Consider the following 18692-nt stretch of genomic DNA (forward strand, 5'->3'; position numbering starts at 1 on the left):
TGGGAGGCCTCATTAGGGAAAGCGTGCCTCGGTTTAAGAATGGTTTTGGTTTAAGAACGGACTTCCGGAACAGATTAAGTTCGTAAACCGAGGTACCACTGCATTTGGCAGCTCAGCAGGTCTCCAATCTATAAGGAAAGGATGGATTTTTGGCTTTGAACTAGCTGAACTGTAGTATTTATGTGGTGGTAGGGAACACATCAAAAGAGCTTGGGAGCCGATCATCCACTATGATTAAAAAAGTGTTCTTTTGTAAAATCCAAGTTCTCTTGTGCAACAGTTCTGTTTACATTTTCTTTCCCTCTCTCACGCTTTCCCATCTCAGGAGTTGAATACCATAAGAAATTAGAGAGAAAATGAAAATGTACTGTATCTTAGTTCAACACTAAACATTGTAACACAATTCTTTTTTAATTATTAGAACTCTCATCCAGATATTACTAGGTGCACACAAAACACCCAACCCATTCATTTTGTTGGTATGTTGTTGTTCTAGATCAGGGGTTGTCAACCTGGTCCTTACCACCCACTAGTGAGCATTTCAGGTTTCTAGGTGGGCGGTAGGGGGTTCTACGGCACAAGCTGAATCCTCCTTCCATCGATCAATGTTGGGCGGTAAGGAAATTTTACCATCAAGAAAGATGCATTAGTGGGCAGTAGGTATAAAAAGGTTTACTATCCCTGTTCTAGATGAAGTTGCATGAAGAGACTAACAGCATACTTGTACTCTAAAAGTTATTCTGTGGCTAACTGATTTAAAGTCTGATTTGTAGCTTGGCTTTATTTTACTAGTTGTTCTCTCCCTGCCAACTGCTACCAGCCCCAGGATTTTGAACTGTAGAACCAGAGACTGCATGAACAGATTTCTACTCTCCTACATTTGTTAAATTGGTGATGCTACAAGAATATAGACATTAGCAGTCTCCTCAAAGCCAATTCGCATCAGGGAGCCAAATTTATGTCCAGCTCAATATATCTCTGAACTGTTAAAATCACTTCAAAAATATGGGTGAAATGTTTTTATAACTGACTCATGGGGGATGGGGTTAGAGGCAATTCCTGACAGGAACTTGCCAGGGGCATTCTCCTATCTACCCTAAAAATGCTTCAAATCGACATTTTAGCACTCAGTCCTAATAGTATCCCAAATGTCAACTCAAAATTGCTTGTGTTCCCAGGATACTAATTTAACTTATGTCAATTTTAATGGTTGGGTGAACTTTTGTATTGGACTTTGATGCCTTCCTGTTGTTGTTTTTAAAGTGCAGATTTTCTCATGCCAATTTGTTTCTGACATTAAAGGAAGTAAAAATCTATTTTAGAGTGGAACTTTGGGTGTGGCTCCTGTTAAATAACTGACACCAAAATCCTTAACTAAACATGTAGAAAGACGACTTGTTGATTTTGAAAATGCAACTAATTCCTGCTTACATAACATATTTTTTAATATTTTTTTTTGCTTAGAGGGTAAGCTGGAACTTTTGTTTCACTTGGCCTTCTATAAATTTTGCAGTTGACTATTATACTTAACCAGAACTGATATTTGCTATTATATTGGCAAAACCATTCAAACATTCCCAACCTGCCCCCCACCCCACTTTACGACAGGCTGGAAGGGTTTTTGAATTGAATAGATGTATCCCTCTGCTCAGCTGAGCTGGCCTCTTGCCATCTGCTATAGATGGAGTGGTCCAGAAAGCACTCCAGCATCCACCTCCCCCTTAGGTCAACTGAATGTGCAAGTGGGTGGGAGGCTCACAAGCAGAAAGCCCCGAAATGGGGTTCTGAGGGCAGGGAGAGGCAGGACCAAGACACCTTTGGATCTCTTACAATCCTGAGTAGTCTCACTGCCATCACCCAGTGGCATTGGGCCTGCTCCAGACCTGATCTCTGCACCACCCGGCAGCTGGCACAGGGATCAGATCCAATTGCCCTCTCCCCTTCCTCAGCTCCTGCAATGGCCAATTTGAGCAGCTGGGTTTAAGATGTGGCAGTGGCTCCCCACAGCCATGCCAGCAGTGGGTGAAGTTTTTGATTGGGCCCTGACTTTGGAAGTTTGTTCATCACATTTGTGTGCTAATAAAAGAACTATGTTTATAATGCCTAATTAAAAATCATGTATGCAAGTTGCCACATATCCTTTGTACAAAGACTGGTAGTGGCTTGCTGGTGTTTACAATGCTTATTTAAACCAATTATTCTTGTGCTTCCAGTAAAGTATATTCAAGCTCTTACATATGCATGTAGTTCTGCCATTAAACTGCCTTAAGTAACTTTAAAAGTACTACGACACTAGAGCTGATTAGAAATTGCAGAACATCTTTAATAATCATACTGGAAATGTCATAGTTGAAAATAAATAGCAGGTAAACTTGCAAAGGTAAATGAATGTTAATCATAATCAGATGATTAATCAGTGGCATACAGACACGTATGCAACTGGACCATAGGAAGCTGCCTTGTTTGCAGTCAACCCTTAGGGTCTTCTGGCTCAGTATGGCCTACAGGAATTCCCCAGGTTTTCGGGTGGGGATCTTTCATAGCCCTCCTAGGAAATGTGCACTGGTCCCTGCCAAAGTGGAAGTGTCTCCAAAATGAATCAGTTATGCCTGCTCCACACACATATTTCCCTGCTATAGTAGCCTCTTAAGCTGTGAGCGGTGCTGCCCCTAGTTTAAAAGATTGCAGGGGAGATGAGACAAGTAATGTGTGGGTAGATGGCTGATTCTATTCACAGACATGCAGATCTCTAAAATGAATCTGGTGATGAAGTTTGGGAAAGTTATTTGTGTGTAGTTTTTTTCTCTTCCACATGAATGCCATACTTTCGTATTTAGTGGTGGAAAAGGCAGATGGAGAATGATGGATCAGCTTTGCAAGCAGCGACAGCTCCTTAATCCTGGAGTTTGTATCCTGACAGGCCCATGCATGTGGCCTTTACTACAAGGGATCTATTTAATGTGGCAGGCTTTGTTCTTGGCACAGCTGTGATGTTATGCAACACATGCCTAGTACAAGTCCACTGGAAAGTATGTACCATGCTCAGGGTTCAGGCTGTGCCGAAAAGTTCTGAACCCAATATTTAAGAGTCCGTAGAGGCTTGAGTCTCATTCATTTTAAATACTGTATGCAAGTCAAATCAAAATTTCAACAAGCCTGGAACTGGTGAGATTTTAAAAGCAGGTACTTTAGGTTTTATGCAGTTTTGCATTTTAGTATGTTGATTGACCTTATTTGCTTTGATTACTGTAATGCTTTAAATGTTTGTTTATGATAAACCCATTCCGACATTGCCATTTTACACCATGTAGTCAGTACTGGTTCAAAGTTCAAGTTCACAAATTGCAACAACGTAGGATGTGCAATATGTTTTTCATATTTTTATTTTTGTCTTTAACCTTTATGGTTTTATATTGCAAACCACCGTGGCATATTTTTATGATACAGCGGTATATAAATATTTTTTGTAAATAAATAACTTATTCCAACCACCCTGGGTTGGATTAAGCCTTTAGAGGCCCTGTGCGCTGCAAAGATTATGGTGCCACTCATATGTTATTTAAAATAACAATACTAAACTCTAAAATAAAACAGTAGGGAAGTCAAACAAAATTCTGGCCATTCCCATGATGTGCTTTTTTTGGGGGGGGGGGGATATCAAATGTCAAATTCTTTAGAATTCCTCCACCTTTTTTGTGGCGCTAAGCATGTTCTTAGTCTGCCTATTGGATGAGCCAGTGCTGCAGCCATCCTTAGAGTGTATTTTAATCATCACCCTCCTGCCGCCACCCACAAATCTTCAGTCTATGAGGAGATGGGGGATTGTTAGGACTGTGGGGAATAAACATTTTTAAACTTAAGCAGCAAGTAACAATGACAAAATGAAAAGGAACTGCAGAGGGAGAAAAACTGTTTATATGTGCACTTTTGTTCCCATGTAGTATGCACACTTGCCCAGTTTGCAGATCTTCCTTCAGGTCTATAATTCTCTTGGAAGAATATTACAAAATATTTTGACTTCTGAGAAAATGGGGAAATGCAATTCTTCACCCATTTAGTTTATTTGTTGATACTGATGTGAGGGGTTCAGCCTGATAATTGTGAACAAGTAGTCAGTAAGATTACAAAAGAATATTTATGTCTAGTGTATTAATATCTGGATTTGTTGTTACTTTGTTTCATGAATGGACAATTTGCCTGCAGGGATTTGATCTCAGACAGGTGCTCTGCAGGTGGCAGGTGTGAGAAATAGCCAGTATTTGGAGTTGGAACTTCGACAGAAAAACTGACAAAAGCAAGTTTCCAACTGGAATTAGTTGGAAAATACAGTTCCTGTGTGGAGTTCTTACCAAACTATACTTATTCCTCCCCCCACCCCAAGATGTAGTGATGACACACAAACCTATCCACCTTATCAAAAGCAATTCTGTACCATTTTCTGACCATGTGTATATACAGTTAGGAATAAAATAAAATAAAATATTGTATTTTATATACTCTCTGTTGAAGTTGCTTTTGGGAATTATTCAATATTCAACAGCATATTTTGAAAACAAGGGGTCCCACAGAGCTTTGCCTTGTTATTCCTAGTTTCAAATAGATTTAGGTGCACCTTGGGGCCATCTTAGGTGTACCTTATTAGGCAGAGTGAGGCAATCTCCTCAGGTTACAGGTATTGGGGAGGGGGCAGCAGCCTCCCAGGCCTTTCCTCCTGAGCTCTTTGGATTCCCCCTTTCTGTTGGGAATCACAGCTGTGTGTGTCACACAGCCTGTCATGCACACCTCAAACTAGCAGGTGCAACTCGTGTAGTGGAGGGTGCTATTCCACTGTCAGTGTTGAAGTAAGATTCAGCCACCGAACCAGTGAGGAGCTGTACATGGAGTGGGGAATGGCAGGGATTTCGTCATTTGCTTCAGGCAGCAAAATATCTTGGATCAGCCCTAGTGTAACAGATTTTCTGTGAATTGTGTGTGTGTGTGTGTGTGTGTGTGTGTGTGTGTGTTATCCTTAAAGCTTACCATAAACTTTATATCATTAGTGGGGTTTTTCTTTGGTTTGTTCTGTATTTCTCTCCAACATATCAAATCTGTTTGGAAGATATTCACTATCTATGTTCTGCCTTTCCAGTGGATGCTCAAGGAAACTAACAAGGATTAAATACTTTGTTTATTTTAAGAATGCATTCTCTAATTCATATCACAGCTCAGCTGAACACAATGGATGCCTTGTGCTTCACAGAGCGCTGCAGCTGCATAGAGCTCATATAATTGGACACCCTTAATTCGCTTGCCAGACAGAGCAGAGGTGATCATTATTTCGGGAAGATGGCTGGAGAACAAAATCAGGAAGCCACCAATAATAAAAGAAAGGAATGAGTATTTGTTGAGCCCAATGCATGTTAGAATTCTTCTTCAGGGATGCTCCTAAACAATTTCAACTGGTATATGCACAATTTGAAAAATGCTTTGCAATCTCTGTTTTGTTCCCCCTTTGATTATGCGCATTTAGGTTCTGGATGTAAGCTACACCTGGTGGTGCATTTTTCAAAGTTCTTTTTCTCCCCCCAAAATAGCTTCCATACTTAGATTTTAAAGGGGTTTGTTTGAATAAAATTTGAGAACACCACCATACATCAAAGCTTTAGGCCTTGTAAGAACATATTTATATTGGGAATAAGGTGTGTAGGCAGGTTGGCTCTGGGGGAAGTTACTCCCATTTGCTGGAGTAATATTTTTGAAATGAGCTGGCTTGATTTACAATTTGAAGTCTCCTCCCTTGTAAAGAGGAATTCATCCACCAACACACTTTATGGGCAGGGCTGGGCTAGGCTGAGCTCAGCTTTAACCTGGTGCACATGTCTTATTTTACCTCACAACACTGGCCTGCACAACCTTGTCATGTGGGTGGACAGAATTCCTGAACATTCATGTACCTACTGATTCTTCAGTCTGAACCCTTGAAATTGTTCACATAGGTGCTGTCAGGTTGTTAGGCTGGACTGCAGATACCGAAAACAAACACACCTTTGCCCCCACACAAACTTGTTAAGACACCTCTTTGTGTTTTGGAACTTGCATTGTTTTGACAAAAGCCAGCATCATAGTTGGTTCTAGGCAGCTATAATTAATAGTGAGGGTTTATTATCTCAGTAAGTTTGCATATTGTTACTCCCACTTCTTCCCGCTTTTCAAATTACAAAAGTATGTAAAGGAATGTGGCATTTATTTAAATTCCACCTTTCTTTTGTGGAACTCAGACTGTGTTTTAGTCTCACAACAACTTTATGAGGGCCAGGCTAAGAGAATGTGACTTAATGGATGCACAGGTATTTGAATGTGAATTTTCCTAGGCTTGGAAAGTTCATTTTAAAATGAAACTGTGTGTGCACGCACGCACACACACACACTTTTATTTCTATGCTGCCTTTTCATAGTTCAAAACATGCTCAAGGGGATTCTGCTGCCTGAGGCAGTCGCCTCACTTGGCCTGGGTGGGCCAACTCTGACAACACCATGCAAATAAGCTGCTAATGTGTACATAGTCTTAGACTTGTACAAAGTAGCACTGCCACTTCTTTGTCTGTCAAGCTTCTATGTCTTTCACAGTGCATGGCAAAATATGTTTTTTCCTTCACTTCACCTCCATACTTGAACAGCTGTCAAAGGCACAGGAACTATTGCCAGAGAGGAAATAGCAACCCTAAGGTATATGTGGGGGAGAGATCGGAGAAGACATGTCATGACTAGCCTCTCCCTTTATTTCAAGATTGGAGGTGATGGCTAGATTTTCTGCTGGTTTACATAGCTATTTATACATCACACACATCTATATGTCCATTTCCTGGAATAATAAAATTCAGTCTTCAAGGAACCCCATAAAGAAAAAGTGTAACGACGTATGCATGAACACACGGAACTAGAAACATATACACACCTTGGTTTAAAGTCCAAATATTTATTATTTGTAATCAGTCTGAAAAGAAGTGTTGATGGCGGAGTTAGCTAATACATACTCCTTTTTTGGAAGATTGACTATGTTTAGTATACAGAACAAATATGACAGGAACTGTGAACTAGAAATGTCAGTTATTTGGGGGCAACCCCAAGGCCCCTGTCTCCCTTTTTATGGTTCTTTGTCTTCAGACCTCTACTTGTCCTGCACATTTCCCTGAAGAAACCTGCTCTTTACCACTTAATTGGAGTAATCATCAATCAGGGTTTCAGAGGAGTGATGTTTGCTCCAATTCAGTGGACTTTCCTGGGGGAAATGCCAGACCAACAGAAAACTGCTCAGACTTGTGCCTGGAAAGCATGGGACAGTTGAAAAAAAACAAACTGGTCCATTCAAATATCAATAAAAGACTTTTCTGGCTCATCCATCAACTACATCGAGGGAACCTCATGCAAGTGAGACTGGGCCTTCAAGGCACCCTCTCACAGGTAATTCCAGTTAACAGAGGTGTCAAACAAGGATGTATACTGGCACCCTTCCTATTTAACTGCTATATAAATAATCTCATCCTTGATATGGCATCCCTACCCCTTCTCGCCCCCACCCTTGGGAAGAATAAAGTGCCAATTCTGTTCTATGCCGATGATTTAGTTTTGTTATCTCAGAATAAAAAAGGACTTAGAAGAATGCTGGTCAAATTTGGACAGCTGTATTAAAAAGAGCATCTAAAAATTAACTATGATAAAACCAAGTTCACTCAGACCTGTGCTTCCTAAGCAAGGGACAAGTAGTGAATGAGCCCTTGGACTTTTCTTCAGACAGAGAATGCCTTCCAATAGAGGGCTGCCATCTGATAGCCCTTCAAATGCAGGACTCATCTGTGAAGTTGGAAAGTGGAGCAGGCTATATGGTGAAACATAGTGAGACCGTTGAATCATACTTGCATGAAGCTTTTAAGGGAAAGCAAAATCAGGAATGTATCCTACCCATTTTTTAAAAAATAGACTTTACTAGTTTTAAAATATGTAAAAGAATAAAAAGAGTGAATGGAGAAAATTCTCACCCCCATATAAAAAATCACCTTAACCATCACTTATAGGATTTTCCATACTGTTTGAATTACATAAACTAGTTTCAAAACTTCATGTGTAAGGATTGTTAAAAATTGTTCCCTTTCTTTCCCTTCTCAGGATCAGAAATAGTTTCCACTAATTGCTCTTTCGTGGGACCTGTCAATGCTCTCGGAAACCATGTGAGCTGCGTTGAATGTTAAACATCACTGCTTCAGTTTGTCCTTTCATTTTCTCTGAATAAGTGTTTTCCTTTGCTTTGGAATATTCTTGAGTATTGCAAGTTTTAAAAGCTGTCCTAAGGTGACATGTACATTTACAACTTGATTCTCTTACTACCTAGAAAGGAAGTATTTGTTAGAAGGGTGGAGTGCTTCTTTATAAGAGAAAGGACTACAGAGATTGCACAGTCGTTCCAGGTGCTTTTGCTTGTATTAACTAGGTCTTCTGCACTTGCATAAGAATAAATATGGAGCAAAGTGGAGGGTGATATTCTTAGGCACCGGTGCCCCTCATACCAGGGTTGCTTTCAGATGACATCTATATATTGAGTACTCATCCTGATTTGTTGGTGCAAATTTTGCAGGGTGGTTAGACAATATTGGTTATTTATTGAACATTCATTCTGATTTGTTTGTGTGGAGGTTCCTGGAGAGAGCATTTTCTTATCACTTTCCTTATTGCAAAAAAACTTTGCTTTTGAGGGGCAGGGTAGCACCAAATCCACTCTAAGAAAGCCAGTGTGGTGTAGAGGTTAAGAGCGGTAGTCTCGTAATCTGGGGAACCGGGTTCACGTCCCCACTCCTCCGCATGCAGCTGCTAAGTGACCTTGGGCTAGTCACACTTCTTTGAAGTGTCTTAGGCCCACTCACCTCACAGAGTGTTTGTTGTGGGGGAGGAAGGGAAAGGAGAATGTTAGCTGCTTTGAGATTCCTTAGGGTAGTGATAAAGTGGGATATCAAATCCAAACTCTCCTCCTCTTCTTCTTCTTCTTCTTCTTCTTCTTCTCCTCCTCCTCCTCCTCCTCCTCCTCCTCCTCCTCCTCCTCCTCCTCCTTCTTCTTCTCCTAATTGCAGAACCTGAATTTGCTGCGATGCGACTGGATCCCACCTGACAATAGCAATGGTCTGAAAATGCCCTAAGAACTGGCTCAGTAAGACTGTTCCATAGTCTGTATCGGTGTTCATGGGTCAAATGCAATTTGAAGTTTCAGCTATATCTCCAGATCCAGCAGATCAACAACCCAGGCCTGGTGGTACCATTCAGCATGGTCAGCAATCAAAAATCCTCTGCCATGCCTTTGCTGCTACTGTTGACCTTCATCCTTCATCCGTGGTACCATTTCTGGTTCCTCTGTCCATGGTGTTACACCATGCTCCTCACTATCCTTGCTCTTTGCAGGGTGGTTCCTCCCATTTGCCCACTTTTAGAGTGTGGAGGAGCAGAGAAATAAGACAGAGATCTGGTGTCACCTGTCACGCTTTGCACGGTAAGAGGTGTGTGTTTGCAAACTTGAAGACAGCCCTGTATTTGCTCTTATCTTTCATGTCACTGCATTTCAGTAATCCTGGATCTGCCATCGGCAATGGAATGTTGTGTGTGTATTTAGCAGGGTGATAAATCTTACCAAAGTCACCCATATATAGAAATCACAAGTCTGAACCAGTTTATTCCTGATGGTGCAGCAGTTACTCCCCACAGGGCACAGAGATCAAACTGACTGTTCACAGTCATACTTTATTCCCAAAAACAGCAACCTGAGATTTCAGGATTACTTTTCTTGTTTCTATGCACAACATATAAAACAGGTACTGAAGATGTTCTGATTATACTTTATTTACAATGCACTCCCTTGTTACATTGATATCAGCATCTTGGTTTCCTTTGGATCGGTTTCTACACATTGAGGAAGGTAAAAGGAGAACTGCCTGGTTGCTAAGAAGTGAGTAGATCATAGGATCATAGGGTCTCTGCTAAGAACAGTAGACCAAGATCACCTGGCTCATTTAGCTCAATATTTGTTGACTTTGACTGACAGTGGCTCTCCAGCATTTTGAATAGTGCTGCCTTTTCCTCAGTGTTGCCTTCAGATGCCAGGGACTGAGCCCTAACTAGTACAGTGTAGACATGGGAAGTCAAAAATAATGCCACAGATCCCTGATCTCTAGTCATATTTTGAATTTAGCAATGTTCACATAAATTTGCCTAGGGTCAAATTTGATGGCTGTCAAAGGCCACATTAAATGATTTTAATTTGGAGAGACTATAGAGATTTATTTGACTCCTTGCTGCTGCTGGAAAATACTGTTCTTGTATCTGTTAAATGTTTCTGTTTATTTCAACCATGTATGTTATCTTGAAAGGGAGCTTTAAAATGTTTTCAATCAATAAATATATAGGAAGTTCCTGAGTTTGGCTATTGTTTCTTTTAATAATCAATCTGTGGATTTTGATCACCATTTTGTTTGTCAAGGTGCCTTTACCTGAGTTCCAAACAATGCATGTCAAACTTTAAAAAAAATAAAATAAGCAAAGGCGGACACAGACGTAAGCAACCAGTTGGATTGCAACAGCCCAATCCTTAAAGGGCATTGCTGACATAAGCTCCATTATCTTCTACCTAAGGATTCTGAGTTACACAAGAGAAGTGTTTGAAAAAAATAAAAAACAAAACCCTGCCTAGAGCCTACCTCTGTGAACAGGGCTAAACACAGTTAGGGAACAATGACATTGATGACTGCATATCGTGTCTGACTTTGCATTCCCTTTCCTCCAGCAGACTCTGTTTTGGGGCTTTGATTGGTTTGTTGAGTTGGCAAGTTAAAACTAGTGTGAGGAATGAGCAGCTGCAGGAAAGGTACTCACCCAGCCACAGACTCTTCAAGATGCAAATGAAATGAGCAAACACTGTAGTCCGTGTAAGGGGAAGAAATATAAATGAGAGGTCAAAGACCTGGTGAATGTGTGCTAATCTTACATATGAATTCATATCAGCTGTAAATCAGAACTATCCAGATGCACTCTCATTCCTTTGCCTTCATTCTCAGCTCAGTTCCACATTCCCTCCCATGTCTCTAGTTTCTGAATTTTAGCCAAATGATTGTTTCTTCCCCAGTTGTGCTTCAGGACTCCCTGTTAAATCGTCTGATGATCCAGATAACTACCTGCCAGCTCATTCTACAACCAGTGGCAATCAAGGTCAGAATTTTAGCAGCAGCTTTGTTGATAGAATACACAAGGCAGAGAACAACACAGCTCTGCCTCCAGTTACCACATCTGCCTTGCAATGTACTGTTTACAGGTGTGATGGGAAACACCTTAGCTACAGCCTTCAAGTTTAAAAAAACAAACTATCAGGCTTTGCATGTAATCTGATAACCTGCTGGGCACCATCCAAAGTGAAGCATTTGGGTCCCACTAATTATTATTTGAGAGTGCTAAGCGCATGTGCATCCTCAGCAATTCTGTTGAGATACACGGGACTTAAATGTTCCTAATGATGGTTGGATCATGACCCTTGTCTTTGTCTTCTGGACCATGAATGGAGTGCTGCACCCCATTCTAGGTGCCACCAGGTTTTAAGGAGGGGATTTACAAACTACAGTGTGTGTTGAAAGGGGAGCAACCAGCATTATAAGATGTCTGGAAGAAATCTTAATGGGGAAGGGTTTGTTCTGTTTAGCCTGGAGAAGGGAAGGTCAAGAGGAGACATGATAGCTATTTTCAAATATCTGAAGGGGTCTCATGCAAAAGATGGAGCAGGCTTGTTTTCTTTCCCCCCAGGTAGCAGGACAAGAACTAATGGGTGGAAATGGCAAAGAAGAAGTTGTCATTAGGAGAAATTGTGGGACAAGCTGCCTTGGGAAGTGGTGGACTCTTCCTTGCTGGGCATTATGTCGGCAGAGGATTGATGGCCATTCAATGATGTTGTAATTTGTAAGATTCCTGCATCAAACAGGGAGTTCGAGTAGATTACCTCCAATGTCCCTTCTAACTCCTAAATTCTGTGAAGAAGAACATTGTGATGTAGCTTTGAATTATCTAAAAGAGCTAGAATGCAGTTTCATCACCTGTGACTCTGTTGGTTACTCTGACCAGGAGCCTACAATGCCTTACATGTTTGGGGGCACTGTATCCCTATCCACAGGGACTGTTTACTAGTTTCCAGGCTCTGTTGTTTTTTTAAAAATCCCATCAACGTAGTTATGTAACGAACTGTTAGGTAATGGTGATTTCCAAGGAAACAACTTTGTGTCTAATGAATACATTTTGCATCATCGTTTACAGGATGCTTCTGGCAAAGTTGGCACTTCGTACAATGGTGCAGAAAAATTCAAGTAGCAACAGCCCTTATGGAAAACACCATGGCACTGTGGCTACTTCACTGCAATTCTGAGACAACATGCCAGAAAGAATTTCCACATGTTGTTGCTTAGCTGAGCAGCAATTAACAGAAGTTTCATAAAGCTATATCACTCTCTGCAGTGTTACTGTTCACCTCCATATACACCAGCCAGGCTTGCACCCTTGGGAGCTCACCTGGTACTGCTAACACAGCGGCTTGACTTTACCCCCAGAGGCACACTCCATTGTCTTTCAAGACAGACAGATGCCAACAACTAAGTGTTACTGCAGAGAAGTCAATGCATTTTAGGACTTCAAACAGCATGACAGTGAAGAATTGTTAGGGAAAGAGATGACAAGAGGTATAGCAATGGAAATTACAGAATCGAAAAAGAAGAAGAAGAAGAGGAGGAGGAGGAGTTTGGATTTGATATCCTGCTTTATCACTACCCTAAGGAGTCTCAAAGCAGCTAACATTCTACTTTCCCTTCCTCCCCCACAACAAACACTCTGTTAAGTGAGTGAGGTTGAGACACTTCAGAGAAGTGTGACTAGCCCAAGGTCACCCAGCAGCTGCATGTGGAGGAGCGGGGATGCGAACCAAGTTCCCCAGATTACGAGTCCACCGCTCTTACCCACTTAACCACACTGGCACACTAACGTTGAAGGGGAGCTTGTAGACTAACTTTTACAAAACTGACACCCTCCAAATGCTGCTGGACTACAGTTCCCACCAGGGGAGTTGTAGTCCAACAACATCTGGGTGGTGTCAGGTTGGTGAAGGCTGCTGTTATTGATCATCTCCTGCTCAGTGCAAAAAATTCAGGATCACAGCATCCCCAGCAGAAAACGGTCTCATTTCTTCCTGAAAAAGTTATCATGAGGAAGAGCCCAGCCACGTCACTAGGTAATCAATTCTATCAGTAAGCATTTTTCTTAATGTTCAATTAGAGTCCTTTTGGCGTTTGCCTCCAAGGATGGGGCATAGGAAAGGGTTAAATGAGTGTGATGTGATTGGCCAGTGGGAATGCAAGGGGTGGAGTAAAAGTTAGAGTGGGAGGTTTTGAAAGTTAGTTGAGGTTTGGGAATTGGAGAAGGAAGAGGGAGGAATAGGCAGTGGGTTGGTCAAGTTGTATTGTGAGTGAGTGAGAGGAATTGTTAGGTGGAGTCAGATAGATACTTGGGGATAATCAGTTTGAACCTGTTAGGAACTAAGATTAAGAAACTGTCAAGAAAAACTAACTGAAACCATAAGCTTGTTCCTGCGTGTAAAAATAAACTCGATAATCTGTTTATGTTAACAACTGTCTGGACTCCATGTGTCCCCGTGAGAAACGGGGTGGTGGCAGCGAAGAAAGCAATCACAGTGGTGGCACAGGGTCAATAGACCGTCACACGTCCGGGGGCCCTGTGTGATCGCCACAGTCCTGTATCTTAAGCCCATTAGATCCTGTTCTCTGTGGTAGCAGAAAACAAGTCTTTGTCATCTTCTACAGTTACAGATAGGTAGCCGTGTTGGTCTGCCATAGTCAAAACAAAAAAAATTCCTTCCAGTAGCACCTTAAAGACCAACTAAGTCAGTTCTTGGTATGAGCTTTCGTGTGCATGCACACTTCTTCAGATACACACTGAAGAAGTGTGCATGCACACGAAAGCTCATACCAAGAACTGACTTAGTTGGTCTTTAAGGTGCTACTGGAAGGAATTTTTTTTGTTTCATCTTCTACAGGTATGTGGTATCACTTTTCCCTGTCAAGGTTCTCTTTCCCAGGCAAACTGTACCCATAGGAATCCCTCATAGGATTCTTTTCCTGTGATGCCGATAATCTTTGTTGCTCTTCTCAGAATCTATTGCCATTTGTCTTAAGACACAGTACTTCAGATGAGGTCTGACTAGCACAGAATGAAATGGAACTATTACTTCTTGTGACTGAGAAACTATGCTCCTGTTAATGCAGTCTAAAGTGGCATTCACCTTTTCTGTAGCTGTAGGACACAGCTGACTCGTGTTTAGTTTATGAAGATAAAAAGCATCACAAGACTTTAAGCGGAGGCATTTTAAAATGGCTTCTGTCAGGTCATTATACCTGATGCCTATTAAAGTGCCTATTCAGGCCAGTCTCACAATTCCTTGATTTTAGCTTGCCTTCATCTGTGCTGCCTTCCAGGTAGATACCACAGTCAGAAAGTCCCTTTCTGTTCCTTCTGATGTCATTTGATTGCAAAATGTCTTCTGACAGTTACTGCATCAAGGAAAATCTGGCCCTGCCCAAGTGATCTTTGTCACTTCATTGCATATGCATTTTTCTTTGGGTACATCGCAGTCCAGATTCAGGAGACAGAGATTTGGGAGATATTAGAGTTAATATTTTCCCTAGGGAAAAGTGGGACATTATGGGATCAAATCAGAAACTGGGACAGCCTCTGTAAATCTGGGATTGTCCCTGGAAAATAAGGGGCACTTATGTTTATCAGACTTATGGAAGCAATTTATCTATGACCAGCTCTTGGACACCTGGGAGATCAGCTAATCAACACAGTTGTGCACTCAGTGGCCAATTGCATGGGTCTTTTCTACAGAATCAACACTCACTCACAATGGTGGCAGGTCAGGAGTAAGATACAGTACATGCAATCAGGCTCAGACCATGTGGATAAGCAGCTACTGTTTGGCTGGGAGAAAGTAAGCAGCACAGTCAGAGGTCCATCTAGTGGAGATATTTTAGAAACAGGTAAAGTAAAATCCTTGAGTCAGGATTTTGCTAAAGTAACTCTGTGGAATTCTGAAGAGCAACAGTGTAAATGGACAGGAGAAGACAGGCACAGAATTCTAGAAAAAGCTTTCACTCACATCCATTGCTGCTGGGGAGATATTTTGTTAAACTGTTTAGAAGAGTAATTAAATGTTTCAGTTCTGCCTCCAAACTGTTGCTTTTCTGTGAGTGGGATTAGATCATATACTAGCAAATTTAGCTTATGGAATTACAATGGATTTGGTGCTCTTGTGCAATAAACCTGCTTCCACAAAACAGAAATAAAAATTGGGCTATTTCTGGTAAGGAAAGTGACAGGGAAACATGGAGTAACAATTGCTTGACACAATGTTGTTGTTGTTGTTTAGTCGTTTAGTTGTGTCCGACTCTTCGTGACCCCATGGACCACAGCATGCCAGGCACTCCTGTCTTCTACTGCCTCCTGCAATGTTACATAACCTCATAGAATTACAGAGCTGGAAGGGACCTCAATGGCCATCTAGTCCCACCATCTGCAATAACCTCCAAAGGGTGTGCCTTCCACTGTTGAACAGCAAACCAACTGTCATTGCAAATGAATAAGAATGAATGCTCTATAAATAGGTTGCCTGGATGTGCTTTTAGTTAACGCTCACTGATGGTTTTTTAATTTCTGAAATAATATCACCAGTAATATCTGCACTGGTGGGCCAAATCTGGACCATGGGCTGGAGTCCCCCTGCCTGCTCAGCTTAGCCAAGACCTTGTGAGTATGTGGGCTCCCGGAAAAGACCTAATCATTTTGCTCCTCTTTGCTCCTTTTTACTGCTATGCTGAGCTAAGCAAAGGTTTGGCATAGCATGTTGTCTGAACCAGGACACATGGTTAAACTAATCAAGAGCTGAAATCACATCACGGTGTAAATTCATGTCACTCATATCAATGATTATGATAATACATTTACTTTAAACAACAGCAAAAGCTATTTAATCACTTGGGAATGCTACAAAATCTTGAAACTCTGCTCTGTGTCAATAGGAAAAACTAGGGAAAGAAGTGTACACGCAAACAAACCAGACTTTTTAAATAAAAAAATCAGATGAAAGTTACACACAAAACCTCCTTCATGCTTTTCACATAAAAGCCCACAACAAAACCATTGATTGGAGCACAGGCCATCATAATACCCTTAAGGAAGACCATAGAAAGGCCAGTCAATCAATATATCAATGTAAAATAATGTTTGGTGTCAATGCCTTTGTCTTATGCTCAGTGAGGAAGAAAAAAGAATATTATCTGCAAGTGTGATAATAAATTTTTGCTTATATCATTTCATTAGATGCTTATATCATTTCATCATTATTATTCTACTTTGAATGCTGTAGGTTCAGTTTCAAGACGGTGATTGATGGAGACTGAGAACTTATTTAGGCTTGTAACCCAGATCCGTTCTGTCAGAGCTTTATACCCTTCTAAATAGTTTGCTTCTAAGGATATTAAATTTGTTCAGTTGGGCAAGCTGGCAAGATACATTGAAGAATAGCTTTATAGCTTTATGTAATAAATATGTAAAACAGACAATAAATATCAAAATATGATTTAAAAAATGCAGATCACAGGGAAACAAATCCCATAATGTAGTGGTGACATATGAATTGGACCTAAGGCTATGTGTATTTGGAATAATGTTTACCTTGCAGTGTTAAATTTACACACACTCCCTGTAAAAACAAGACAAAAAAGCTATGGATGCATCTCTTCAAATGGGCTCTGTTATTCATGGCAGTGTTTTTCCAGAGCCACTTGATGGCAGCATTGTTCTGCACTTGCTGTGTAATAAGAGAAGCAAAATAGTAGACAATTACCACAAATTATGAGGTGCTGAAGTGTTTTGCTGCAAGGTGTTGTCTGATACCAATCTGATTAAAGCACATTGTGTGTGGGGAAAACACCAGGATTGGGTTGAGAAGGCTGGGTAGTAGTAGTAGTACCTAGTACTACTAATAGTACCTACTAGTAGTTCAGAATGCCCTTCTTCTGGCAGCTGGTACATTACAGGTACCATATCCATAAAGGCACACTTGATAAAAATGGGTCTACATATCACATTAGTTTTATAGTTACGAATATGGCCAAGATGGAAGCAGCAAAATAAGATAAAGAATAAGATAAATACCTTGTTCGCACCGCCTTCTGACGCAGGAAGTTCTTGCATGGTGATGGAAGGGGAGGTACAAAGACTGAGAGTGAGATCGCTATTATTTTTCTTGGCAGCCTTATATCAACCAATCATTAACATTACCAGAGAAACAATTAGGCTTGGTCCTATCAAATCGCACGATATGGTTATTATTTATCTACCAACCTTTGAGCTAGCAAACACATTTTCCAAAGTAGGACAAAATGAAGAAAAACAAAACCAAACCACAAGAGGAGTCTAAAGGGATTAAGTGATTCAGCCCCATTGATAAAGCATCAAGGCAAACAGTTAAGCATATAGGCCAGTTGTATAAATTTAGCAACTAGAACAACTGATTACCAGTAAATCATTTAAAATTAACAAACCACAGTTGCTTTTTATAGATACTTATTATCAATTTGATATGTGGATGTTAAGAAATGAAAATAAATATGTAGATGTTAACATATGAAGCCCAATAAACAACAATGACCAAAACGAAAGAAAGAACGAAAGAACGAAAGATGGTTTTGAAGGTAGAAAACGGATGTACCGTGGTACCTCGGGTTACAGACGCTTCATTCAGGTTACAGACTCCACTAACCCAGAAATAGTACCTTGGGCTAAGAACCTTGCTTCAGGATGAGAACAGAAATAGTGCAGCGGTGGCGCAGTGGCAGAGGGAGGCCCCATTAGCTAAAGCGGTACCTCAGGTTAAGAACAGTTTCAGGTTAAGAATGGACCTCCAGAACTAATTAAGTTCTTAACCTGAGGTACCACTGTATGGGCTATCTAGTGTCACATGCATAACTATTTGACTGCAGGACAGAACCTATGAGCATGTGTTTGGTGCAGTTAGCTCCTGACACAAATACATTCTCCTGAGGCCTAGGGGTACTGAAGGAACTTGTGCATGTAATCTCAGAGCCTCTGTCTACAATCTTTGAGATTTTTTGGAGAACAGGTAAGGTCCCTGTGGACTGGAGGCGGGCAAATAACCCTCAGGGTCCCTTCCAGCTGTACAATTCTATGAAAGTGAGCAGGGCGAGAAGCAAAAGTGGGTTAGCAAGAGACAGGACTTTTACCTTTTTACAGCAGCCATGCAAAACCCTGATAGTTCCATACCACCACCCCCCCCCCCACTATCTCCCCATCCTCCATCCATGCAAGCAAGCAACATGGTCACAGTCCAAGAACACGCACATCCCTGCCAGGTCAAAGTATTCAAGATTATTATGGAGCAGGGTTGATAAGATGTGTGGCAAGGGGAAAGGGGTCCTGAGGGCCAGAAAGAGAAGTCTGGAGAGATGCATTAGGAACATTGTTTTATCAGGGCTCCTGTAGGTGCAGAAGGTTCTAATTGTGTTTGAGAGAACATGAGTAAAAGCCCTCTGCAGATTTTCTCCACTCAACAT

General features: G+C 41.1%; 1 long non-coding RNA gene across 1 annotated transcript in view; it reads right to left on the reverse strand.

Annotated features, from left to right (window-relative positions):
* Positions 1 to 13972, reverse strand: part of LOC309343485 — a 47525-nt gene extending 33553 nt beyond the window's left edge. The window contains exon 1 of the long non-coding RNA XR_014157298.1: positions 13903 to 13972. This is a non-coding gene — a long non-coding RNA (uncharacterized lncRNA). The remainder of the gene's footprint in view (positions 1 to 13902) is intronic.
* Between the last annotated feature and the right edge of the window lie 4720 nt (positions 13973 to 18692).

The sequence above is a fragment of the Podarcis erhardii genome (assembly GCF_964252035.2).
Source record: "Podarcis erhardii genome assembly, chromosome: 6".
NCBI lineage: Eukaryota > Metazoa > Chordata > Lepidosauria > Squamata > Lacertidae > Podarcis > Podarcis erhardii.